The 27,725-nt window shown below is 44.7% G+C and overlaps 1 protein-coding gene across 4 annotated transcripts in view; it reads left to right on the top strand.

Annotated features, from left to right (window-relative positions):
* The window catches only part of GNB1 (G protein subunit beta 1), a 92,588-nt gene that overhangs the window by 31,593 nt on the left and 33,270 nt on the right, over positions 1–27,725 (top strand). For 3 of the 4 annotated variants that reach the window (XM_082832764.1, XM_082832762.1, XM_082832761.1), the window contains exon 2: positions 19,863–19,911. The exons of the other annotated variant lie outside the window; for it this stretch is intronic. The gene's annotated coding sequence lies outside the window, so the exon portion shown is untranslated. The remainder of the gene's footprint in view (positions 1–19,862; positions 19,912–27,725) is intronic. 4 annotated transcript variants of the gene reach the window in all.

Below are 27,725 nucleotides of genomic sequence, written 5' to 3' on the forward strand. Positions count from 1 at the left end.
GGTCCCATTTGTTTATTTTTGGTTTTATTCCCATTACTCTAGGAGGTGGATCAAAAAAGATCTTGCTGTGATTTATGTCAAAGAGTGTTCTTCCTATGTTTTCCTCCAAGGGTTTTATAGTGTCCGGTCTTACATTTAGGTTTCAAATCCATTTTGAGTTTATTTTTGTGTATAGTGTTAGGGAGTGTTCTAATTCCATTCTTTTACATGTAGCTGTCCAGTTTTCCCAGCACCACTTATTGAAGAGACTGTCTTTTCTCCATTGTATATCCTTGCCTTCTTTGTCATAGATTAGTTGACCATAGGTGTGTGGGTTTATCTCTGGGCTTTCTATCCTGTTCCATTGGTCTATATTTCTGTTTTTCTGCCAGTACCATATTGTCTTGATTACTGTAGCTTTGTAGTATAGTCTGAAGTCAGGGAGTCTGATTCCTCCAGCTCCATTCTTTTCCCTCAAGACTGCTTTGGCTATTCGGGGTCTTTTGTATCTCCATACAAATTTTAATATTATTTGTTCTAGTTTTGTAAAAAGTGCCATTGGTAGTTTGATAGGGATTGCATTGAATCTGTTGATTGCTTTGGGTAGTATAGTCATTTTCACACTATTGATTCTTCCAATCCAAGAACATGGTATATCTCTCCATCTGTTGATATTATCTTTAATTTCTTTCATCAGTGACTTATAGTTTTCTGCACACAGGTCTTTTGTCTCCCTAGGTAGGTTTATTCCTAGGTATTTTATTCTTTTTGTTGCAGTGGTAAATGGGAGTGTTTCCTTAATTTCTCTTTCAAATTTTTCATCATTAGTGTGCAGGAATGCAAGATATTTCTGTGCATTAAATTTGTATCCTGCAACTTTACCAAATTCATTGATTAGCTCTAGTAGTTTTCTGGTGGCATTTTTAGGATTCTCTATGTATAGTATCATGTCATTTGCAAACAGTGACAGTTTTACTTCTTCTTTTCCGATTTGTATTCCTTTTATTTCTTTTTCTTCTCTGATTGCCGTGGCTAGGACTTCCAAAACTATGTTGAATAATAGTGGTGAGAGTGGACATCCTTGTCTTGTTCCTGATCTTAGAGGAAATGCTTTCAGAGTTTCACCATTGAGAATGATGTTTGCTGTGGGTTTGTCATATATGGCCTTTATTATGTTGAGGTAGGTTCTGTCTATGCCCACTTCCTGGAGAGTTTTTATCATAAATGGGTGTTGAATTTTGTCAAAAGCTTTTTCGGCATCTATTGAGATGATCATATGGTTTTTATTCTTCAAGTTGTTAATATAGTGTATCACATTGATTGATTTGTGTATATTGGAGAATCCTTGCATCCCTGGGATAAATCCCACTTGATCATGGTGTTTGATCCTTTTAATGTGTTGTTGGATTCTGTTTGCTAGTATTTTGTTGAGCAGTTTGCATCTATATTCATCAGTGATATTGGTCTGTAATTTTCTTTTTTTGTAGTATCTTTGTCTGGTTTTGGTATCAGGGTGATGGTGGCCTCATAGAATGAGTTTGGGAGTGTTCCTTCCACTGAAATTTTTTGGAAGAGTTTGAGAAGGATGGGTGTTCGCTTTTCTCTAAATGTTTGATAGAATTCATCTGTGAAGCCATCTGATCCTGGACTGTTGTTTGTTGGAAGATTTTTAATCACAGTTTCAATTTCATTACTTGTGATTGGTCTGTTCATATTTTCTGTTTCTTCCTGGTTCAGTCTTGGAAGGTTATACCTTTCTAAGAGTTTGTCCATTTCTTCCAGGTTGTCCATTTTATTGGCATAGAGTTGCTTGTAGTAGTCTCTTAGGATGCTTTGTATTTCTGCGGTGTCTGTTGTAACTTCTCCTTTTTCATTCCTAATTCTGTTGATTTCAGTCTTCTCCCTCTTTTTCTTGATGAGTCTGGTTAATGGTTTATCAATTTTGTTTATCTTCTCAAAGAACCAGCTTTTAGGTTTATTGATCTTTGCTATCATTTTCTTTGTTTCTGTTTCATTTATTTCTGCTTTGATCTTTATGATTTCTTTCCTTCTGCTAACTTTGGGTTTTGTTTGTTCTTTCTCTAGTTCCTTTAGGTATAAACTTAGATTGTTTATTTGAGATTTTTCTTATTTCTTGAGGTAGGCTTGTATAGCTATAAACTTCCCTCTTAGAACTGCTTTTGCTGCATTCCATAGGTTTCGGGTCATCATGTTTTCATTGTCATTTGTCTCTAGGTATTTTTTGATTTCCTCTTTGATTTCTTCAGTGATCTCTTGGTTATTTAGTACCGTATTGTTTCGCCTCCATGTGTTTGTGTTTTTTCCTTTTTTCCCCCCTGTAATTCATTTCTAATCTCATAGCGTCGTGGTCAGAAAAGATGCTTGATATGATTTCAGTTTTCTTAAATATACTGAGACTTGATTTGTGACCCAAGATGTGATCTATCCTGGAGAAGAATGTTCCGTGCACACTTGAGAAGAAAGTGTAATATGCTGTTTTTGGATGGAATGTCCTATAAATATCAATTAAATCTGTTTGGTCTGTTGTGTCATTTAAAGCTTCTGTTTCCTTATTTATTTTCATTTTGGATGATCTGTCGATGGATGTAAGTGAGATGTTAAAGTCCCCCACTATTATTGTGTTGCTGTTGATTTCCTCTTTCATAGCTGTTAGCAGTTACCTTATGTATTGAGGTGCTCCTATGTTGGGTGCATATATATTTATAATTGTTATATCTTCCTGGATTGATCCCTTGATCATTATGTAGTGTCCTTCCTTCTCTCTTGTAACATTCTTTATTTTAAAGTCTCTTTTATCTGATATGAGTACTGCTACTCCAGCTTTCTTTTGATTTCCATTTGCGTGGAATATCTTTTTCCATCCCCTCACTTTTCAGTCTGTATGTGTCCCTAGTTCTGAAGTGCTTCTCTTGTAGACAGCATATATATGGGTCTTGTTTTTGTATCCAGTCAGCAAGCCTGTGTCTTTTGGTTGGAGCATTTAATCCATTCACGTTTAAGGTAATTATCGATATTTATGTTCCTATTACCATTTTCTTAATGTTGGGGGGTTTGTTTTTGTAGGTCCTTTTCTTCTCGTGTGTTTCCCACTTAGAGAAGTTCCTTTAGCATTTGTAGTAGAGCTGGTTTGGTGGTGCTGGATTCTCTTAGCTTTTGCTTGTCTGTAAAGCTTTTGATTCCTCCATCGAATCTGAATGAGATCCTTGCCGGGTAGAGTAATCTTGATTATAGTTTCTTCCCTTTCATCACTTTAAGTATATCATGCCACTCCCTTCTGGCTTGTAGAATTTCTGCTGAGAAATCAGCTGTTAACCTTATGGGAGTTCCCTTGTATGTTATTTGTCGTTTTTCCCTTGCTTCTTTCAATAATTTTTGTTTGTCTTTAATTTTTGCCCATTTGATTACTATGTGTCTCGGCGTGTTTCTCCTTGGGTTTGTCCTGTATGGGACTTGCTGCGCTTCCTGAACTTGGGTGGCTATTTCCTTTCCCATGTTAGGGAAGTTTAGACTATAATCTCTTCAAATATTTTCTCTGGTCCTTTCTCTCTCTCTTCTCCTTTTGGGACCGCTATAACGTGAATGTTGTTGCATTTAATGTTGTCCCAGAGGTCTCTTAGGCTGTCTTCATTTCTTTTCATTCTTTTTTCTTCATTCTTTTCCACGGCAGTGAATTCCACCATTCTGTCTTCCAGGTCACTTATCCATTCTTCTGCCTCAGTTATTCTGCTATTGATTCCTTCTAGTGTAGTTTTCGTTTCAGTTATTGTATTGTTCATCTCTGTTTGTTTGTTCTTTAATTCTTCTAGGTCTTTGTTAAATATTTCTTGCATCTTCTTGATCTTTGCCTCCATTCTTGTTCCGAGGTCCTGGATCATCTTCACTATCATTATTCTGAATTCTTTTTCTGGAAGGTTGCCTATCTCCATTTCATTTAGTTGTTTTTCTGGGGTTTTATCTTGTTCCTTCATCTGGTACATAGCCCTCTGCCTTTTCATCTTGTCTATCTTTCTGTGAATATGGTTTTTGTTCCACAGGCTGCCAGGACTGTAGTTCTTTTCGCTTCTGCTGTCTGCCCTCTGGTGGATGAGGCTATCTAAGAGGCTTGTGCAAGCTTCCTGATGGGAGGGACTGGTGGTGGGTATAGCTAGGTGTTGCTCTGCTGGGCAGAGCTCAGTGAAACTTTAATCCGATTGACTGCTGATGGGTGGGGCTGGGTTCCCTCCCTGTTGGTTGTTTGGCCTGAGGCAACCCAACACTGGAGCCTACCTGGGCTCTTTGGTGGGGCTAATAACAGACTCTGGGAGGGCTCACGCCAAGGAGTACTTCCCAGAACTTCTGCTGCCAGTGTCCTTGTCCCCACGGTGAGCCACAGCCACTCCCTGCCTCTGAAGGAGACCCTCCAACACTAGCAGGTAGGTCTGGTTCAGTCTCCCCTGGCGTCACTACTCCTTCCCCTGGGTCCCGATGCACACACTACTTTGCGTGTGCCCTCCAAGAGTGGAGTCTCTGTTTCCCCAAGTCCTGTTGAAGTCCTGCAATCAAATCCCGCTAGCCTTCAAAGTCTGATTCTCTAGGAATTCCTCCTCCCGTTGCCAGACCCCCAGGTTGGGAAGCCTGATGTGGGGCTCAGGACCCTCACTCCAGTGGGTGGCCTTCTGTGGTGTAAGTGTGCTCCAGTCTGTGAGTCACCCACCAGCGGTTAGGGGATTTGATTTTACTGTGATCGCGCCCCTCCTGCCGTCTCCTTGCGGCTTCTCCTTTGTCTTGGATGTGGGGCATCTTTTTTGGTGAGTTCCAGTGTCTTCCTGTCGATGATGGTCCAGCAGCTAGTTGTGATTCTGGTGTTCTCGCAAGAGGGAGTGGGAGCACGTTCTTCTACTCTGTCATCTTGGTTCTTCTCTCCCATTTACTCCCCCCCCCCCCCGCGGTACGCGGGCCTCTCACTGCTGTGGCCTCTCCCGTTGCGGAGCACAGGCTCCAGACGCGCAGGCTCAGCAGCCATGGCCCACGGGCCCAGCCGCTCCGCGGCATGTGGGATCTTCCCGGTCTGGGGCACGAATCTGAGTCCCCTGCATCGGCAGGCGGACTCCCAACCACTGCACCACCAGGGAAGCCCCCATTTACTTTTTAATCATTGCTAATTAATGAATAACTTGGATGGAACTTTGGTTATTATAATAACCAAAGCTTGGTTATAAGCTTATAAGCTTGGTTTTCTTGTATTCAGTAAGCTTCTTGGTGAATTCCTATGACTAATGATTCTTTGATCAAGAAGTTTTATCTTGAGCATTCACTTGCTTAAAACTTAATTAGGAAGGAAAGTCTGGGACCAAAATGATACATATAGATCCTCCTTCAAACAGATGTTTGTTTATTTTTCTTTTTGGCTGCATTGGGTCTTCGTTGCTGTGTGCGGGCTTTTTCTAGTTGTGTTTAGTGGGGGCCATTCCTTGCTGTGGTGCGGTGGCTTCTCTTGTTGTGCAGCACGGGCTCTAGGTGCATGGGCTTCAGTAGTAGTGGCACGTGGGCTCAGTAGTTGTGGCTCGCGGGCTCTAGAGCACAGGCTCAGTAGTTGTGGCGCACAGGCTTAGTTGCTCCGTGGCATGTGGGATCTTCCCAGACCAGGGATCGAATCCGTGTCCCCTGCATTGGCAGGCGGATTCCTAGCCACTGCACCACCAGGGAAGTGCTCCAAACAGATTTTTGATGCCCGTTTCTTTGTTGTGTTTCTGCTTCTTTACTGTGGTCCCCCTTCTCACCCCTTTTTTGATGACTGGGCTTTTTTGTACCAACAAGGTTTCCTTTAAGAGAGGGATAGCAATTGGAGTAAAAATCCAGGAATGGAGAAAACAAAGTTAATTTGGCAACTCCTGTCACATCCAGAGAGAGATAAGAAGTGGCTGTGTTTATCAGTGTTTAGTTTAACCAGGTGAGAAACTTGAGTGGCAAGGACAAGTCAGTGTGTGTGGAGCCCCTGCTTCAGTGCTTGGCACGAAACAGGCGTGATGAATGCATGAATGAAGGCTCACAAACGTGAGCCCAGATATCAAGACCATTTATTGTTAAATGTTTTATAGACAATTTAAAACGTTCATCCTATTTTAGTGCTGTTGTATAGCATGGCTATATGCTTTCAAACTGGAAGTACTGGCATACTTCGGGGATACTGCCGGTTCGGTTCTGCTACCACAGTCAAGCGAGTATTGCAATAAAACAAATCACATGACTTTTTTGGTTGTTTCCCAGTGCATATAAAAGTTGTGTTTACACTATATTGTAGTCTGCTAAGTGTGCAATAGCATTATGTTTAAAAAAACATACAGACCTTAAGTTGAAAATACTTTATTGCTAAAGAGTGCTAATCATTATTTGATCCTTCAGTGAGTTATAATAGTAACATGAGGTACAAATACAATAATAATTAAGAAGTTTGAAATATTTCAGGAATTACCAAAATGGGACATAGAGACACAAAGTGAGTAAATGCTGTTGGAAAAATGGTGCTGACGGACTTGCTCGACATGGGGCTGTCACAACTCTTCAGTTTGTAGAAAACGCAGTATCTCTGAAGTGCAGTAAAACAGAGTATGCCTGTAAATATTCCTAAATATTTGGCCTACACTGGTGTATGGCACAAGAACAGGTTCACGAAATGCTTTTCTAACAGAGACCACATGATAAACACAGACATCAGCTGAGCTTCACAGTAAAGAGCACTGCCAGATTCTGAATGGTCTGAAGTCACAGAGTGTCTATGATTCTTGCTTCTTTCCAGTTCCCATCATAAATCACAGACGCTTTAGAATATGAGTGACAGAAACACTTCAATTCAGAGTGCCTTCTGTTTTGCAGTTTTTACAGGAAATATAATGCTCATGTCTTCAGCTGGTAAGTTTTGGAAGCATTGTCCTTTTTCTTGACTGTGGGGAAATATATTACTTTTTAAAAGTTGTCTCTAACTCTTCAAGGCAAGAATACGTTAATGTTTCTCGGATTTCTCTGTAAGGGACCAGTGGTCAGGATCTTGGTCCAAATCTGGCGGAGAGCCCCAAGTTCACCCGCAGCGTTTGTGTACGTGTATTTGGCCATCCTCAGACTCGATGAATCAGAATCCTGCGGGAGGGTGCCTGAAGTATGGTGGGTAAGGTACAAGGGCTTTCGACTAGGCCAGGCTAAAAAAGTTTGATTTTCTTCTGTAGGAGGAGCACTTGCAGACTGGAGTCAGATGTCAAGAGCTGCCCTTCAGAAAGATAAATCAGGCAGTGGTGTATAGGATGGCTGGAGAGGGAAAGAGGTGGCTGGGGAAGCAAGTTAATAGCAGGCTAGGCAAAGGCCCGGACAGTGGGAGTGGAGTCCAGGGGGCGAGATAGGCAGATGGGTAGGATTGAGTGGCAGCTTGCGGGAAGGGGGTTTTCTGTGCCGGAAGTGGGCGGTGAATCCACCGTCAGTGGGTTTGGAAAGGAAAGCCTGTTACTGTGATAGGGGATTGAGCCCTTAGAGCAGTGCACTGCCAGAACTCTAGGGATCGGGCTGCAGTCAGGAAAGGGCGTAGCAAGGAGATGGGGGACAGCAAAAGAATGGTAATCCCCTCACCCAGTGTTCGAGGAGGAGGAGGTGATTGGCACGTCAGGTGTTGCTCGTACAGTCAGGTAAGGGGGCTAAGGGTCTGTTGCTGCCATCCCCCAGGTGGGAGGCAAAGGGCGTATAACTGGAGGCTAAGGGTTCAGGCTTGGAAGATAAGACAGGTGGGAATTTGGGGGTCCTCTCGCAGAGACTGTTGGTGAAGCCCTAAACTGAGGAGGTCATGGACTTACTTCCAAGCACTTAGGGAACGGATGCTTGGTGCTGGTGTAGGTATGATATACAGGTAGTTTTAGTAGAGTTATTTGGTTGCAAGAAACCAACCAACTGAAGCTCCAGATTAAGAAAAAACAAGAAGATGTAGAGACGTGGATGGACCTAGAGACTGTCATGCAGAGTGAAGTAAGTCAGAAAGAGAAAAACAGATACCGTATATTAACGCATATATGTGGAATCTAGAAAAATGGTACAGACGAACCGGTTTGCAGGGCAGAAATAGAGACACAGATGTAGAGAACAAACGTATGGACACCGAGGGGGGAAAGCGGCGGGGGGGGGGGGGGATGAATTGGGAGATTGGGATTGACATACATACACCAATATGTATAAAATTGATAACTAATAAGAACCTGCTGTATAAAAAAAATAAAATTCAAATATTAAAAAACAAGAAAAAACAAGAATTAATTATAAGACTGGAATGCAGAGGCCCTGGGAAGGGACAGGAACAGCGGGGGGTGTGCCCCTCTTGTACATCAGTGTTACTCTTCTTCCTGCTGCTCCGTCTACGCCGTGGAGGGTGGCCTGCCAAAGCTCTCCAGTTCATGTCCCACTTCCAGACCCAGAGAGCCCACTGCACTCTCAGTCTCAGTTTCCACATTATTGGGGGATTCAGTTTGTTTGGTCTGACTTGAGCTGGGTGCCTGTCCTTGGTGTGGTCAGCTCTGACTGGGGTGAGTGGGAGCCAGGGGACCATCCCAAGACCAGGGTTTGGAGGAGGAACAATGGGGGCAGCTCTTAGAAAAGGTGGTGACAGACCCCTCCGCTCCAAAGCAAAGTGTCCAAAGCAGCGATGAAGGCAAGGCACAACCCTTGCTTACAGCCTAGTACGGTGGGAACATGGCAGTGCATCAGAGAACGGGAGGGAGGCTGGGTAGTTGGGGAGAGGGGCAGTCAGGGAGGTTTAATAAAGCTCTGTCTCTAAGGTTGAGTGCTGTTTCCTGGCAGAGGGGAAGAGAGGCCAAAGGACATTCTGAGCAAAGGGACAAATTTAGTTTTTGTATCTGATTTTCTTTCTTTTAAGAAATGTACACAGACTTACTATTTTAAAGTGACAGTAAGTTCAGTGCCAGCGCAAGCCCCTGGGCGTGAGCCCCTTCACGGGGTGTGATGCTAACTGTGCCTCTTTGCTCAGCTTTGAGTTAGTTACTGACCTTTCTTTGCCTGAGCTATTTTTTCTGTAATTTTACAGAATTGAAATGACAAGGAATGATGATAACAGTATGTATTCGTTGGGTTATTGAGGAATTAATCAGATGATGTGTATAAAGTACTTAGCAGCATAGCGTTTGGCATATAGTAAGTACCTGATAAATTTTAGGGTTGGTTAACAATAATTTGACCTATGTCTTTTTTCGAGATACATGTTTAAAATCTAGTTGGGGGTCTTAGGCTCTACCAGTTTAGCTATCTGTGAGACAGTGGGCACACTCCTAAGGCTTGCTCATTAAGTTGCTATGGGCCTTAGAGGAACAGTAGGCACAGTGCTCAGAGCAGTGCCGATAACACACGTGAGTGCCATGCGGGTCAGACCTTCTGGGGTGGTCACTGTATCGGAATATCATTACTGTATCGAAGAGTGCATTAACCACCAAATCTAAGGTCCAGAAAAGAAAGAGAAGGAAATCATGTCTCCTCTGGATCTCCTGAGTTCCAGATGTGATGTCTTCCTTATTTTTTCCCCTTTTGGGGGAAAATATCCTTTAGTAGCTTCCTAGACTTTGTATGTCTTTATTCTGACCTTAGGATTGATAATTTTGAGTATACAGTTCTTGCTTTGAATTAGTTCAGGACATTACTCTGTTTTCTCCCAGTTGCCAGTGTTGCTGTTGGGAATTCAGAGCTGTTGATTCTTGATCCTTTGTATACCACCGATTTTTTCCATCTGGAAGCTTTTAGGATCTTACTTTTGCTTCTGGAGTTCTGAAACATGTAGCTTGATTTCAGTGTCTCTTCAGTCATTGTGCTGGGCGCTTGGCACGTTGTTTCAGTCTGGGAATATAGGCAGCCCCGGGAGGAGACTGTCAGCGTTGCGGCTGTGCCTCCTGTTTCTGTGTTGGATTTAAAGTGCTCTGAGCAGATTGCTGCTTCTATCCATTTTCCACATTGATGTACCCCTGGCTGTATTTCCGTACTTCTTCCCCCCAAAACATGCCAAATGTTAAGCAGTTACTACTGTGTTTGATAGTAAAGTTAGTTTTTTATTGCAAAATTTGAGCTATGCTTCTAGGCAAACCAAAGTTGGGGAAAAAGTTGGAGCTTTTTTTGATTTTGGTTTTTTTTTGAATTTTATTTTATATTTTTATACAGCAGGTTCTTATTAGTTATCCATTTTATACATATTAGTGTATACATGTCAATCCCAATCTCCCAAATCATCCCACCACCACCCCCGCCACTTTCCCCCAGTGGTGTCCATACGTTTGTTCTCTCCATCTGTGTCTCTATTTCTGTCCTGCAAACTGGTTCACCTGTACCATTTTTCTAGGTTCCACATATATGCGTTAATATACGATATTTGTTTTTCTCTTTCTGACTTACTTCACTCTGTATGACAGTCTCTAGATCCATCCACGTCCCTACAAATGACCCAACCTCCTGTTTATGGCTGAGTAATATTCCATTGTATATATGTGCCACATCTTCTTTATCCATTCCTCTGTTCATGGACATTTAGGTTTCTTCCATGACCTGGCTGTTGTAAATAGTGCTGCAGTGAACATTGGGATGCGTGTGTCTTTTTTTCTTTTTAATAAATTTATTTATTTTATTTATTCATTTTTGGCTGTGTTGGGTCTTCGTTGCTGCACGTGGGCTTTCTCTAGTTGCCGCGAGCAGGGGCTACTCTTCGTTGCAGTGTGCTGGCTTCTCATCGCGGTGGCTTCTCTCATTGTGGAGCACGAGCTCTAGGGGCGTGGGATTCAGTAGTTGCGGCATGTGGGCTCAGTAGTTGTGGTGCACGGGCTTAGTTGCTCCGCGTCATGTGGGGTCTTCTCGGACCAGGGATCGAACCTGTGTCCCCTGCATTGGCAGGCGGATTCTCAACCACTGCGCCACCAGGGAAGCTCCGCATGTGTCTTTTTGAATGACAGTTTTCTCTAGGTATATGCCCATTGTTGGGATTGCTGGGTCATGTAGTAATTTGTTTTGTTTTGTTTTGCGGTACACGGGCCTCTCACTGTTGTGGCTTCTCCCGTTGTGGAGCACAGGCTCCGGACGCGCAGGCTCAGCGGCCATGATGGCTCACGGGCCCAGCCGTTCCACGACATGTGGGATCTTCCCGGACCGGGGCACGAACCCGTGTCCCCTGCATCGGCAGGCAGACTGTCAACCACTGTGCCACCAGGAAAGCCCAGTAATTCTGTTTTTACTTTTTTAAGGAACCTCCATACTGTTCTCCGTAGTGGCTGTATCAATTTACATTCCCAGTTGGAACTCCTTGCAGGTCATATTGCATAGTTAACCACCCTTCTGCAAAAAATAAAGTTTCTCTCATAACTTTTCCCCCAAAGATTTACTGTCTCATATGGAAACCACAGTGAAATGTGTGTGTTTTTTTAAGCTTTTAATGAACACAAGAGAATACAGGATAATTTAAAAAACAATTGAGGGCTTCCCTGGTGGCGCAGTGGTTGAGGGTCTGCCTGCCGGTGTGGGGGACACGGGTTCGTGCCCCGGTCCGAGAGGATCCCACATGCCGCGGAGCAGCTGGGCCCGTGAGCCATGGCCGCTGAGCCTGCGCGTCAGGAGCCTGTGCTCTGCAACGGGAGAGGCCACAGCAGTGAGAGGCTCGCATACCGAAGAAAAAAGAAAAAAGACTCCACATGCCAATGCAGGGGACACGGGTTAGAGCCCTGGTCCGGGAAAGACCCCACATGCCGCGGAGCAACTAAGCCCGTGTGCCACACAACTACTGAGCCTGCGCTCTAGAGCCTGCGAGGCACAGCTACTGAAGCCCGTGTGCCTAGAGCCTGTGCTCCGCAACAAGAGAAGCCACCGCAATGGGAAGCCCGTGCACCGCAATGAAGAGTAGCCCCTGCTCGCCGCAACTAGAGAAAGCCTGCACGCAGCAACAAAGACCCAACGCAGCCAAAAGTAAATTAATTAATTAAAAAAACAAAAAACTGAGCATGGTTAGAAACTTATTATTCAGCAGCTAGGGTTAGCCAAAACCGTTTTAGGTAGGAGCATCCCAAGTGCTCCTGTGCGCCTCTCCTGCCCCTGGTGCACCTTCATACAGAGCTGGTTCCCAGACTGTGATGGTGGAAACTGCAGCCCCAGTGTGTTCTTGAGAAGGAGGTGGTGCAGACATGAGGTTCTTGATGTGTCACTGTATGAAATCACTGTGTGGTATGATGCCGGGAATGTGGCTGGCAGTGTTCTACAGGCAAGTCCAAGCTTTGTACAGAACATCCAACATAGCACCTGAAGATACTCGTTAAGGAACCTCTGGACACACGAGTGGAAGCAAGGCAGAGCCCCCGCCTCCTAGGAAACGGGGTTAACGGAGCCTTTGTGGGTGTGGGGCAAGGTGTGTTCTCTGCCAAAGACTGTGTGTACCGTGTGGGGCAGAACGTTAACTTTGGGGGAGTCCTTATATATTCTATCGCAGTATGTTGGTTTTTGGGGTTTTTTTTTCAGTTTAGCAAACACCCACCTTTCTGCCAAAATAAAGTTGAAGGCTCATCCTCAAACTGAGGCAGCCTGCACATTTGTTTTCATCTTCATGTGAATCTGAATTTTGAGCAGAAGTTGGATGACTTGCGTTTCTGCCTCACTTCCGGCTTGCAGCGGGTTTGAGAGGGGTATATTTCTTCTTTGGCCAATAATTTTTGAGAACAGTATTCTAGTGTCGTAAAGGTGAAGGCAGTTTACTGTTGAAGAAATTTGAAGGCTGTGGCTTGCTGAGGATTACAAAACCTGCGCGCAACTCAGCTGAAGAGTAGCTTGACTCAACTTTCCATACTGATGGCCCCACAGAAGAAGGGGTGTCCCGTCCGTAGGTGTAGATACTGTTTACTTTGGTTTCTGCTGCTTTTCTCTGGTGCACAGTGAAAAATTATATGTGATACACAGAAAGTGATCTGTTGTTAAGAGATAAAGGATTTATCAGTGGAAGCCAGACTTGAGGAGGACCCAGCAGTTGGAGCTGTCAGGGGCTAGACAGTAGCTGTGATTGCAGTGGAGTTAAATTAGAGAACAGTAACAGAACGCTGTCTGGAAAGTCCCCAGGTAGTTGAAAATTAAAGATGACCTCATAAGGGAAACTTGAAAATTTTAATTTGAATGAAAGTGAAAACAAAACGTATCAACATTTGTGGGGCATAGTGGAAGCAGTGCTTATAGGGAAATCTGTAGAATTAAATGCTTACTACAGAAAACAGAAAAGGTCTCGCCAATCTAAGCTTCTACCTTAAGAAACTAAAAGAAGAGCACATTGATTTCAAAACAAGCACAAGGAAGAAAATAATGACAGTAAGAATATTGTGAAACTGAAAGCAGAAATACAGTAGGAAAAATCAGTGAAACTGAAAATTGGTCCTTTGAAAAAATCATATTGATAAACCTCTAGCCAGCCTGAGGAAAAAAGACACTTAAAACACTGTTAAAATGAATAAAAATTAATTAAATATGAAAAGTTAAATATTCATCTTTTTTTTAAAGTATACTCTTAAAAATCAAACTGCATTGATTGAGTCATTAAATCTTGAGGTTGTACCAAGTTTTCCAGCTACTAAAGCTTTTTCTTACTGTATTGGTCAGTGGAAAAGTCAAAAAAATAGTTATAAAATAAGTTATTTTCTCTGACTTTATCTTCAGGTCATCCCATCTTTCATTTGATCACTGCAAGGGCATATTTTTTAAATCTATATTTGCCTTTTGTTGGCTGTAGTATTTCCCTTCCCCAGCTTTTAATTTTGAATAACTTTTGAAGCTACAGAAAGTTGAAAGAATAGGTCAGTGAACATTCTGTACCTTTCACCAAATTTCGGTAATTTGTAGCATTTTCTCTCTGCTTTGTTGGTGAACCATTTGATTGTTGTGTCATGGTACTTTGTTCTTTACAACTCCAGCCTGTCCCAAGAACAAGGATGTCCTTTTACGTATCCACAGTAGTTTTGTGATACCCCAAATCTTAACGTTGATTCACTAATGCGTAATCCAAGTCCACATTTAGATTTCTTCAGTTTTCTTCAGAATGTCTTCATGTCCTTTATTCAAATTCAGGGTTTAATCAAGTTCATGTGTTGCACATTTTGTTATCTTGTCTCCTGAGGGTCACTACATCTTGAGCAGTCTTCCCACCTTTTTTTTTTTTTTTAAGATGTTGGGGGTAGGAGTTTATTAATTAATTTATTTATTCTTGCTGTGTTGGGTCTTCGTTTCTGTGCGAGGGCTTTCTCTAGTTGTGGCAAGTGGGGGCCGCTCTTCATCGCAGTGCGTGGGCCTCTCACTATTGTGGCCTCTCTTGTTGAGGAGCACAGGCTCCAGACGCGCAGGCTCAGTAGTTGTGGCTCACGGGCCCAATTGCTCCGCGGCATGTGGGATATTCCCGGACCGGGGCATGAACCCGCGTCCCCTGCATCGGCAGGCGGACTCGCAACCACTGCGCCACCAGGGAAGCCCTAATTATTATTCCTTTTTACCCTCAGATTTATTCCTAAATTTGGCTAGGGGACCTCCTTCACGTTATCATTTCATATTCTGCCTCTTCAGGACAGGTTTGTACTAGAGAATTATTGAGAACTGAGAAGTTTACTTTGTCTCTTACAAGCCCCCAGTCCTTTATGCAAAACTCTTAGGACTGGATGTGTTCTAGAATTCAGCCTTTTTCAGGGTTTAGAAAGATGAAGTGGTGTGTATATCACACATGCACAGTGCCCGCAGCAGGACTTATAATCAAACACCTTAAATCTTGTGATAAAATGTATGACTGTTCACACTGAACAGGATAAAGGCTAATTAATGCCCTTATGTCCGTTCTGTCTGGGTTTAGGTATCTCAGAATTACAGATAAGTAACAGGGTACATGTGTGAGGTTATGTGGATATAGAAGGAATCATTCCCAACAGGTGTACCTTTGCTTGATTTGAAATTTTAATGTCCCCAGTAAAGGAATTCTCTAGGTATATCTCAAGAGGACTCAGTTTTTAGATTTTGAAAAATGTTGGAATAACAGTACTCATACAAATGCTAATATTTGATACTTAAAAATCTCATGATACTAGATAATGTGTGTACAAAGAAGTTCTTCACAGAGAGATTTAATATTGCTAAATTAACAACTGTACTGAATCAAAACATAGGCTTAGTTGATCTTATCAGGAGCCTTAAAGGTGCCTAATCTTTGACATAGAATAATTCCATCTTTTAAAATCTTCTCTAAGGATATTAGCCTAATAAAATCCTGGGAACATGGCTTCCCTGGTGGCGCAGTGGTTAAGAATCCACTTGCCAACGCAGGGAACACGTGTTTGATCCCCGGTCCGGGAAAGATCCCACATGCCGCGGAGCAACTAAGCCTGTGCGCCACAACTGCAGAGCCCGTGTGCCATAACTACTGAAGACCGTGCGCCTAGGGCCTGTGCTCCGCAACCAGAGAAGCCACCGCAGTGAGAAGCCCGCACACCGCAACGAAGAGTAGCCCCAGCTCACCGCAACTAGAGAAAAGCCCACACGCAGCAACCAACACCCAACGCAGCCAAAAGAAAAAAAAAAATCGTGGGACTAGAACTGCCTTAGCTCTTGAGCGCCTTGAGCGGACTGTGGTGTCCCTGGCCACTGAGAATGGCTCGGAGTCCTCCCCAGCTTTTGTGCAGTGGCTTCTCTGGGCTGGCGGCAGGGCCCGTTCCCTCTGACCCCAGAGCCGGGGTTGGGTCAGCTGCACACCTGCTTCAGCACTCTGCTCTCTGAACCTTGGGGTCCTGGCCTGTGCGTGCATTTCCAGGACTGTGCCCGTACCACACAGCTCTGTGTGAAACTAGCCCTTTCCTTTTAACTGAAGGACGTTGATGTACAATATTACGTTAGTTTCAGGTGTAGTACGTAGTGGTGTGACGCTTGCATACGATATGAAATGATCCCCAGGATAAGTCTATAACCTTCTGTCCCCATACAGAAGCTATCACGATATTACTGACCATATTCCTTATGCTGTATATTACATGCCATGTCTTATTTTATAATTGGAGGTTGTAGAAAGTAGCCCTTCTAGATTTTTATTAGTTTAGTTTGTATTGGTACAGTGCCTCTCTCTTTTTTTCTCTCTGTGCCTCATAGGATGATTTTTCATGCTTTCTCCACTAGACTGTAAGACCCATGTAGGTGGCTCATATGCCTGGTTGTGACATGTTGTTTTCAGCGTTAGCACACTATCTCACATTATAGGCATGGAAATAGTTGTTGAGTGAATGGATGTTCAAGGGATTTGACCCATACATCACTTAAAATTAAGCCAAGGTATTGGGTAGACTTCAAAGACTAGTGTTTGAGGTGCAGCCAGAGGCAGCCTGAAGGCAGTACTGGGCCGGGAGGGTGTGGTGTGCGGCTGTCTGGTCCCTCTGTGAGGGAGTGGTCTGGAAGCTTTGTGCTGCACGGGTTTGCATAGGCAGACTGTGTACAGAGGATAAGAGGGAGGGATGCAGGGCTCATGCCCTCCTTCCAGGAGGCCGCCACCGGCCAAAGGAAGATGGTCTAAAAGCAGTATTGGGGTAGGCGAGGCGCTGTTTATTTGGAATATTAGAAGTGTTTGGTTTGCTCATAAAAATCATGATAGAGTTGTTGTTACTCTGTTTAAATATATGATTTGAATTTTATTTCGCATATTTAAAATTTGACTAAAAATTGGTCTGTAAACGGTTGTACCTTTTTCTTGAATTTTATGTTTGCATCTTCCTCCAACTTCTCTTTCTAACTGGGTCTCTTTCTAAGAACGTTAAATAGAGAAGAATTCAGCATGTACTCATGCCACCCCTTACTTCCACTCTGTAGCAGCACCCCTCGTGGCTGGGCTTCAGAGTAACCATGGAGCGTCCTCCCTGCCAGCCTGCTGCCTGAGAACCATCTTTTCTCCTGACTGTCTGGCCATGCGCTGCCCCCTCCCCTGTGGGCCCTGGAAACCCGTCAGCCAGGCTCATCAGTCTCGTGTGCTCAGCCCTTAGGGGTCTAAAGGTGGGACTCACTTGCCACTGTACCTTTTGCCTCTAGTAGGTGTGGTAGCTTTGTAAAATGTAGCCTTGGGTTTTTTAAATCCCTGGTTTTCTGATTTTCTGTAAAAGTGGTACCCCTAGTTTAGGATCACATGAATGTGTGCTGCTGTCTAAGACAATGGTCTTGTTCTCTGTGCTGGGTTCTGTGGGCTGGGCAGTCAGAAAAAGAACCCCACTTGGGTCTTATTTTTAGCCAGAAATGAGTCCAGACAGCTGTCCATGTGAATCAGGGGGAGGTGGTTTGGTGGTGCTCTCAGCGTCCTCTGTGAGCTGGAGGGTCAGTGCTCTCTGGGAGTTAGCTCCCTGTCTTCTCTTCCAAAGAATAGAGAGCTTGAACTTTGTTTCATGCCTTGAGCCACAAGGCAGTCTAGGCCTTTGAATTAGAGCAAACAATGATACATTTTTCTATTTTACTTTCTTCTGTCTGTCTCTTGATGTGGAAAATACGTGAAAGGACTTACATTTGGAGATTGGGGTGATTGTGACAGTTACCGTAAAGGAGTGGCTCTCACCTGGGATTAGTATTGCTCTCCCCATGTGACATCTAGTGGTGTCTGGAAATTTGGGGTTGTCACAGCTGGGGAAGGGGATGCTGAGGCCAGCCAGCTGCTGAATATCCTACAGAAGACAGGACGGCCCCCACCACAGAGAACAAGCCACTCTAAAATGTCAGTTGTGGGGCTTCCCAGGTGGCACAGTGGTTAAGAATCCGCCTGTCAATGCAGGGAACACGGGTTCAAGCCCTGTTCCGGGAAGATCCCACATGCTGCAGAGCAGCTAAGCCCGTGCACCACAACTACTGAGCCTGCGCTCTAGAGCATGCAAGCCACAACTACTGAAGCCCACGTGCCACAGCTATTGCAGCCCGCGCGCCTAGAACCTGTGCTCCACAACAAGAGAAGCCACCGCAGTGAGAAGCCCGCACACTGCAATGAAGAGTAGTGTGCACTGCAACTAGAGGAAGCCCGCTCACTGCAACTAGAGAAAGCCCGTGCGCAGCAACGAAGACCCAATGCAGCCGAAAATAATAAATAAATAAATAAAATAATAAATGTAAAAAAACCTGTCAGTTGTGCCAAGGTTGAGATTCCCCGGCTTTCAGTTTGATGGCTTCATGAAGCCTTGGGTGTACACTCCTGGGAGCCCGGCTCAGAGGGTTCATGGGGGCGAGAGCCGTAGTTTGCCCCTGTCTCCAACTTCTTCCACACCCACTGGTTTGGTTTGGTTTGGTTTTTTCAAGTACCTTTAACAGCACTTATTCTTTCCCCCACCCCAAGGTAAAATTCATATAACAAAACCATTTTAAAGTGAACAATTCAGTGGCATTTTAGTAATTCACAGTGTTGTGCAGCCACTACCTCTACCTAATTCCAGAACATTTTTGTCACCCCAGAAGTATCCCTGTATCCGTCGAGCAGTTGTCCGTTGCACACAGAGCCCCTGGCAGCTACTGCCTTCTGTCTCCATGGATTTGCGTGTTCTGGATATTTCACATAAACAGAATCATCCAGTATGTGACCTTTTGTGTCTGGCTTCTTCACGTAGCGTAATCCATGCTGTATGTGTAGCAGTGCTTCATTCCTCTTCATGGATGAATAGGATTGCATTGTGTGGGTGTACCGCACTTTGTTTATCCATTCAGCTCTTGATGGTCATTTGGGCTGTTGCCACCTTTCGGCTGTTGTGAAGAGTGCTTCTGTGAACATACGTGTACATGTATTGAATACCTGTTTCCAGTTCTTTTGGATGTATACCTACAAGTAGAAATGCTGGGTTGTATGGTGATTCTGTGTTTAACTTTTTGAGGAACCACCACACTGTTTTCTTCCATGCCCACTTTTACTGCCAGAAAAGTATGTGCTTGCTTATAACATAAGCAGCGTTCGAGCATAATTCGAAAATAAAACTATTTTGTTATAAATAAATGCCTTAGAATTCATAGTTCAACTGGGGGACGTCAGCTTGTTGATGCCTCTCCTGACCCCCAGGTTAGAGGCATGCACTGAGTTTGTAAACGTAGTAGAGAATTGATCAATAGGCAAGAGGTAACCTGTGAAATGTCCAAAAGCGGCCTTTCCACAGAGTATTTTGGAGAGATTACCAGAACATCTTTAAGTGTATTGAAACTTAGTTTCTGGGAAAGAGCAAGCAGGTATTTCAGAAGAAATCTAGAAGTAAATATTTTTTCACACTGGCTGCAGTGTGATGAGAGGCAAGTCCAGAGGCTTGTTGCTGTGTCTGCTGCTCTGGCCTTCTGGACACCCAGAGCCACATCTTTGGACGGCACCGCAGCAGCTGGACTGGGCCAGAGGGATGGGCTGGAGATGTGCCCAGGTTGACTTGCCTGCACTTAGGGAACAGTCAGCCTGTGGCTTCTTTGACATTCACATGAGATCCTCTGTGGGCCAGATGGGAAAGTCTGGGGAAGGTTACTCTTAGAAGCTTCTTGAATTGCAGTGTTTTCTTTCTGTTGCTGTTACTATAATTTTTGTAGTAAGAGGATTCTAACACCCCTTCCCCCTGATGCTTTTCAGTTTAATTCCAGATATTTTCCCTGAGGCATTTCTAAGGATTTTTCTTTTTTTTTTTTTTTTAAAGAAATTGAGATCAGATTTCTTCTTTTCCACACTGAAAAACTTACCACTAAGTTAATACAAAGTACTGATAAGTAAAGTGATTTGGGGGCAAGAAATGGTGATGGGGAAGGGGCGGAATTACGTGCTTATTAACATGTATGGAATATTGTGCCTCACAACCTGAATCAATGCAAATACGGCCTTTTCTCTGTTGCAGACAGTTTTACATGTTTTGGAGACCAGACCAGAAGCACTTCTGAATTAAGGTAATTTTGACGTAATTGATTCTTACCAGTTTTTAAAGTACAATATTTAAATTTCTTCAGGGTTTCTTTGTTTTGAGAACCTGGTTTTTGTTACAATTTTGCCCATCTCTCATTTTTAAGCCCAAAGTTGTTTTCAAACACATTGATCCAGAGAAGGGTTTTCTCTTCAAAGTCTTCATCCAGTCAGTGTTCAGCGCGAAGGGCTAAGGTCCCAGAGATGATGGTCCACATTCTGGACAAGAGCAGTATTTCTCCAGCTTCTTTCAGTAGAAAGCAGAAGAGCCCCTTTTGCAAATCAAATCTTGGTTGGAATACCAGCAGATCATACAGATAAAGGTGAGGCCACACAATTCAGAAAAAAATTCCAATATGTTTGTATGGAATGGGGGCAATAAATGTGTCACAGTGTTGGTGGTGAATCTGGGCAAGGGTATCCAGTTCTTTGTATTATTCTTGCAACTCTTTGTAAGTTGAGATTATTTATTTTTTTATATTTATTTATTAAAAATTTTATTTATTTTTTGGCTGCTTTGGGTCTTTGTTGCTGCACCCAGGCTTTCTCTAGTTGCAGGGAGCAGGGGCTACTTTTCATTGCGGTGCGTGGGCTTCTTATTGCGGTGGCTTCTCTTGTTGCAGAGCACGGCCTCTAGGCACATGGGCTTCAGTAGTTGTGGCTCGCGGGCTCGGTAGTTGTAGCTCGCGGGCTAGAGAGCACAGGCTCAGTAGTTGTGGCACACGGGCTTAGTTGCTCCGCGGCATGTGGGATCTTCCCGGACCAGGGCTCAAACCCATGTCCCCTGCATTGACAGGCGGCTTCCTAACCACTGCACCACCAGGGAAGTCCCTGAAGTAATTTTAAATTGAAAAACAAAACTAAAACGAATGAATTAGGTGCTTGACCAGTTCGGTATCCATATGTAAAAGGTGAACTTGACTCCATAGACAAAAATTAACTGTCAAAATGAATCAGACACAACCTAACAGTAGAAAACATCTAAAAGAAAACAGAAAATCGTTGAGACTTCGGGTTAGGCAAGGATTTCTTAATGACATCAAAGACACAGTTCATTAAAGAGAACATTTATAAATTGGACTTCATCAAATTTAAAAATATCTCCTCCTTCAAAAACACTGTTAAGAGAATGAAAAGACAAGCCACAGACTGGCAGAAAATACTAGCCGATCACACGTTTTCTACATAACTTATGTCTAGAATAAGTAAAGAACTCTTACAATTCAATATTAAGAAAACAACAACCTGAAAAAAAAGCAAGTGATTTGAACAGAGACTTCACCAGAGAATATAGAGAGATGGCAGATGAGCACGTGAAAAATCATTAGCCATCAGGGAAATGCAAATTAAAACCACAATGAGGGAACTTCCCTGGCCATCCAGTGGTTAGGACTTCGCCTTTCAATTCAGGGAGTGTGGGTTGGATCCCTGGTTGGGGAGCTAAGATCCCACATGCCTTGTGGCCAAAAACCAAAACAGAAGCAATATTGTAACAAAATTCAATAACGACTTTAAAAATGGTCCATGTCAAGGGGCTTCTCTGGTGGCTCGGTGGTTGGGAGTCTGCCTGCCAGTGCAGGCGACACGGGTTTGAGCCCTGGCCCGGGAGGATCCCACATGCCGCGGAGCAACTAAGCCTGTGTGCCACAACTACTGAAGCCCGCACGCCTAGAGCCCGTGCTCCCAATGGGAGAGGCCACCACAGTGAGAAGCCTGTGCACCACAGTGGAGAGTGGCCCCCGCTCGCTACAACCAGAGAGGGGCCCGCGTGCAGCAACAAAGACCCAACGCAGCCAAAAATAAAATAAATAAATTTATTAAAAAAAAAACACACAACGAGACACCACTAACCACCTATTACAGTGGCTAAAATGGAAAAGACTGACCATACCACGTGCTGCCGAGGGTGTGCAGGCGCCGGACTCTCATGCACTGATGGTGGGCATGAAAAATGGTGCAACCGTGTTGAAAACAGTTCAGCAGTTTCCTAATGGGTTAAACGTACGCTTGCCGTGTATGATCCAGCCTTTCCACTCCTAGGTGTTTACCCAAGAGAAACGAGGGCAGACATCCATGTAAAGACATGCAACAGCATGGATGCATCTCAAAGTAACCATGCTGAGGGAGCGAAGCCAGACCACAGAAAAGCACATACTGTATGATTCCACGTATATAAAACTCTAGAAGATGCAAACTTACGTGTAGTGACAGAACGCAGATTCATGGTTGCCTAGGCGTCGGGGGTGGGGTTACAGAGGGACACAAGGAGACTTGGGAGTGTAGATGTGTTCATTACCTTAGCTGAGGTGGTGGTTTCATAGGTGTATAATATGTCAGAGTGTATCAAATTGTAATTGTTTATCGTGTTATTTACCTTCAATAAAGATATTTTTTAAGCTAAACGAGCAGTTAGCATAGGAGCAGGCCCTGCCTCTACCTTCTGAACCCCTGCATCACGCTGGTGGCTGCCGCCGCCCATATTTTCCGTTTGTGTGGAGGCCCTATTCCACTGACTGGGTCGGAAGAGTGACAGGTGAGGGAGAAGTTTTCTGTTACTTAAATCATTTCAAGTGGAAAACCCTATTACTGCTTTTGTAACAAGTTCGATTTAGTGGCATTTGCTGTGGTTCAGTCGGGTTTTAAGGACCTTATGTGGATTCTCATTGAGGCCTCGCAGCATGTGCGGTAGGTAGTGTTACTGTTTCTACTTTCAGACCAAAATTCAGAGGCACAGAGAGATTGTCAACTCGGTGGAGGCCACCTGGTACTGGGAGTGGGGTCTGGAAGTCAGAAGTGCGGCCCGCAGCCAGGTGCAGCCACGTGGCCTCTGCCAGCCGGTCCTGCACAGGCCGGCTGGACGTGCAGAGGCACGTGGGAGACCCAGTTGTGCTCATCGTAGTTTGCAGGGAGTGTGAAAGCAAAGATTACGTCTGCATACTGGAGTGCAAGTGGCACAGCTGAGAGCAGAGTTTCCCCCAAACTTGAGGGTTACAGCCTCTCAGAGGTGCCTCTGTTTTGTGCAGTTGATGTCCAGTCCCTGCCACCTTTCCCAGTTAGACCTTCCTACTAGGTGTGTGCCGTTCACTTCTCGGATAGCATCAATTATGTATGAAGTTTGGCTCTGAAATCCTTCAAGTGGGACTTCCTGTGTGGCCTCAACGGGTTTGAAGGGGTATGTACTAGGCTCTGTGTTCAACCTGGGAAGCAAGGTCAGCTGTAGAGGGAGAACAGGACGGAAGAACAGATGGGTTTTTTAGTGCATCAGACAGAAGGATTCAGGAGAAAGCGTCACTGGCTGTTTCCTGTGACTCCAGAGGGAAAGGCGACCTGGGTGAGGGTAACTCACACCTGCTGTCCAGCACTGGCTCAGCCCTGTCTTCCCATCCCACTCTCTGAGCTGCCACTTGCAAAGGACCTCGCGCCTCCCACTGTGATTTCTGCTGTCACTCCTAATTGCCAGCATCCGGTAGGTGAGCGAGCTGATCTGTAAGGCGACGTAGGGGAGGTGATACTGGGGTCAGGTAAGACCACCTCATCTTGCTCAGTGTCTGAGCTGGGAGACGGGTTAGTTCCATGTGGGGAGAGCCTAGTTCCTGTTCCTTTAGGAGGTTACTGAAGTGGGTCAGGCAGCCTCTAGTTGGGTGCCTGCTGTGTGAGTGAAGAGATGAGAAGGGCCCAGTGCTGTGCTGGCCACTACAATAGCTGGTGGCCACTAGCCACATGTGACTGGTGAGCACTGGAAATGAGGCTCGCCCAAATTGAACTATAAATACACCCTGCACTTGAAAAATTTAGTGTGGACTTGCCTGGCGGTCCAGTGGTTAGGACTCCCAACTCAGGGAGCACAGGTTCGATCCCTGGTCAGGGAAGATTCTGCATGCCGCATGACTCCACCAGAAAAACAAAACAAGGAAAACTTAGTGCGACAAATGAGTGCAAAATAGCCTACTTACAATTGTCCTGTATCGATTACATGTTGAAACAACGTTTTTGGTTGGATTAAATAAATATATTATTAAAACTAATGTAACCATGTTTCTTTTTACTTTTTTAATGTGGCTGATGGAAAATTAATTCCACATGTGGCTCCCGTTGTACTTGTATCGGACAGCGCCTGCTTAGAGCAATGAGCTGATTGGAGGAGATGGGTAGGAGCTGAGATGAGTTAGGCACTGGGTCCTATGAGCCTGGGGCCTGGAGGTGACACCTGGCAACTCGTAAACCTGAATCACAGCTCACCTGAACTAATGACATTAAATTTTCAAACTAACGGTCAAAGCAGTTTTAATTTTTTTTAATTGAAATACAGTTGATTTACAATGTTATGTTAGTTTCTGGTGTACAGCAAGTGATTCAGTTGTATATACATATTCGTTTTCATATTCTTTTCCATTATGGTTTATTACAGAATATTGAATGTAGTTCCCTGTGCTGTACAGTAGGTCTTTGTTGTTCACCTGTTTTATATATAGTAGTTTGCATCTGCTAATCCCAAACTACTAATATATCCCTTCTCATCCCCTTTCCCCTTTGGTATAAGTTTCTTTTCTATGTCTGTGAGTCTGTTTCTGTTTCATAAATAAACTCATTTGTGTCATATTTTAGATTCCACATATAAGTGATATCATATGATATTTGTCTTTCTCTGTCTGACTTCACTTAGTATGATAATCTCTAGGCCCATCCATGTTGCTGCAAATGGCATTATTTCGTTCTTTTTTATGGCTGAGCAGTATTCCATTGTATATATACACCACATCTTCTTTATCCATTCCTAAGTGTTCCTAAGCAACACTTAGGTTGCTTCCATGTCTTGGCTATTGTGCATAGTGCTGCTATGAACGTTGAGGTGCATGTATCTTTTCGAATTAAGAGTTTTCTCTGGATACATGCCCAGGGGTGGGATTGCTGGATCGTACGGCAACTCTAGTTTTAGTTTTGTAAGGAACCTCCTCCATAATGTTTTCCATAGTGACTGCACCAATTTACATTAAAAAAAATTTTTTTTTGGTGGGTAGAGTGGTTTTAAGATGCTGCCTCTAGAAGTGGAGAACCTAAGATCTCTTGCCCCTGGTGGGATACCTCCATTAGGAAGAAAACACTGCTCCCCCCGGCTGGGGCAGAAGGCCATGTCCAGGTGTTAACTTCCATTGCATCATTGTCGGAGAGCTTGTCCTCCTGGAATGACGTGTGGGAGCAGGTGATTAAGGGAGTGAAATTTCTTTCTGTGGTCCCTTGACCATTTCTAGCCAGTTAGGGATTGCTTAGAGGGCCTGCATGGTTAACTCTGGAGCTGGCCTAAATCAGAACCGTGGCCAAGGCCGTTTGTGACTGTGAACCTCGGGTAGGTTGTGACTCCTTTTCCTCCTGTTTACCGTGTGGACAATCGGTTGAACCTCCTCCTAGAGGGTGGTGAGGACACATGTGACATTACATGGCAAGGGGTCCTAAGTCAGCTGTGACCTCAGAGTATATTGTGAATCACCTTTTATGTGATTCTGAAGCAGTCAGGAATCCAAGTGGTGAGACCCTATAGACTTCTCTGAGCCAGCCTGTGAGGTTGGCCTCGTCTGTCGTTCGTTTAGACTCTGGTCTTGGGGGATGGAGCCACAGCGTCTTCTGTCCACAGCAGATGCTCGGTAGACAGGGGTGAGGAAGACAAATAAGGGTTTGTAGAGCGAAACCAAGAGCACTGCTGATAAAGGGAGAATGGCCCCAGTTCCCGGACTCGGCCTGGGTGCCACGCCTGGTCGGAACGCAGACAGGCCGCCCCGTTCCCTGCAGCAGAACCGCTCAGCAGAGATGTTGGGTGTCGAAGAATCACAGAGCTGTTTTGCAAAAGTCAAGACATATTCAGAAGAAATTAATATACTTTGATGAGTATGAGTCATGCTTTTACTTTCTGTAACTTTTGTGGGGAGATGCTAGCTGTAGGCTGTCTGAATTGACGGTTTTGAGAGGAGCAGTTTAGGGCAGCTCTGCTCACGTAGAACAAGACCTCGGCTCCCTGGGTTGTCGCTTAGGACATCTCTCCCACTGTCAGCAAGGGTGTAGTTATGCATCCCGTCCGTAGGGGTTTCTCTCTCGTGGCCCACTTTTCACATCACGGACAAACCTTGGCTGCTGCCTTCAGGTGGGAAGACAGAATCCCACAGCCTCGAAGGAAGCAGGGGAGCCTGAGCTGCGCCTGGCTCGCGGTGGAGGAGACGCAGAGACGCGGCAGGGGCTGCGTGTTGGGGCGGGGCTGGGAGATGCTGGGAATTGCGAGGGGGGGGGGGGGCGGAAAGCACATTCCTGCCACCCCTAGGCAGGTGCCAGCCGGCAGAGGTGGGCCCTGGGCAGCACGGAGCTGGGCAGCAGGTGGTCTCTGCCTTCCCTGAGCCCCCACCCGCCCCCCGCAGCACTGCCCGCTTGGGCTCCCTTGGCTCCCACTGTCCGTGCTGCCAGGGCCCCTGGGTCTTCTAGGCCTGCTCTGGTACTTTGTTAGCTAGAAATGTGAGGTGGATTGAGATTCACGTTCCCTTCTAGTTCAAGAATTTTTCTTAACAGGCACAAAACAGTATTCGTATGATAGCTTAAATAAAATAAGTCTGGGTTTTAAATTATTCAGCACAATAACAGTATGTTTGCAACTTTGCTTTCAGTACTGTACTTCTTATCAGATGTTTTAATGTGTTCTGAAATGTAAATTCCTTTTTTATATAAATATATTTATTATTTATTTTTGGTTGCGTTGGGTCTTCGTTGTGGTGCACGGGCTTCTCACTGCGGTGGCTTCTCTTGTTGCGGAGCGTGGGCTCTAGGTGCGCAGGCCTCAGTAGTTGTGGCACACAGGCTCTAGAGTGCAGGCTCAGTAGTTGTGGCACACGGGCTCAGTTGCTCCGCGGCATGTGGGATCTTCCTGGACCAGGGCTTGGAACCCACGTCCTCTGCATTGGCAGTTGGATTCTTAACCACTGCACCACCAGGGAAGCCCTGAAATGCAAATTCTTCATAGTCATTTTCAAATGTGACATTGCGTAGCAACCATAGTTTGCATATGATGGTAAAACTAAGTAGTGCCTTCTGAACGATGGGTTTAGATGAGCAGACGGTGGAATCTTGCGGCTATTGATACTGCTACCTGCCTGATGAGGCACATCTCTGTGGAGGGAGGATGGAGCTGGCTTACAAAAAATATGTTTTTTACTTTTTGTGCTCTCTGCAATCTGTCCATGGGGCTGGAGTACTGTCCTTTTGTTCTCAGGCACATGGTTGATTTTTAAAATTTTATTTTTGGGGCTGTGCTTCGCATCTTCGAGGATTTTAGTTCCCCGACCAGGGATCAAACCCGAGCCCAGCAGTGAAAGTGCCAAGTCCTAGCCACTGGACCACTAGGGGAAGTCCCGGTACATATTTGATTTTTTGTGAGGCAGTAAATCCCTTTGGATGCATTTAACCCTATTATGACCCCACTCACTCGAGGACTGGCTTTGGGTCTTGGGAAATCAGGAAAGCACGTGCTGCAGTGGTGTTGGAACCATTCACAGGGCATCAGACCAGACATCAGCATGGTACCATCTTGGGGGCTTTTCCACTGCCGTGATGTCTGGGTTTAGCGTGGATTTCCTAAAATGACACATGGGTTCCCAGAAATTCAGTTTGAGTGTATGTGGCGTTTGACTATCAGTGACGTTATGAAGTTATGTGTAGGTTCTGTTGTGATTTGAAAAGTACAAGAACCTTTATTTTCAAAAGGTCGTAAACGGAAGTGAGACTCTTCTTCCCTCTTATAGAACATCAGCTGGGGGCCTCCTAGTGA

This window comes from Leucopleurus acutus (genome assembly GCF_964270905.1).
Source record: "Leucopleurus acutus genome assembly, chromosome: 2".
Lineage (NCBI taxonomy): Eukaryota > Metazoa > Chordata > Mammalia > Artiodactyla > Delphinidae > Leucopleurus > Leucopleurus acutus.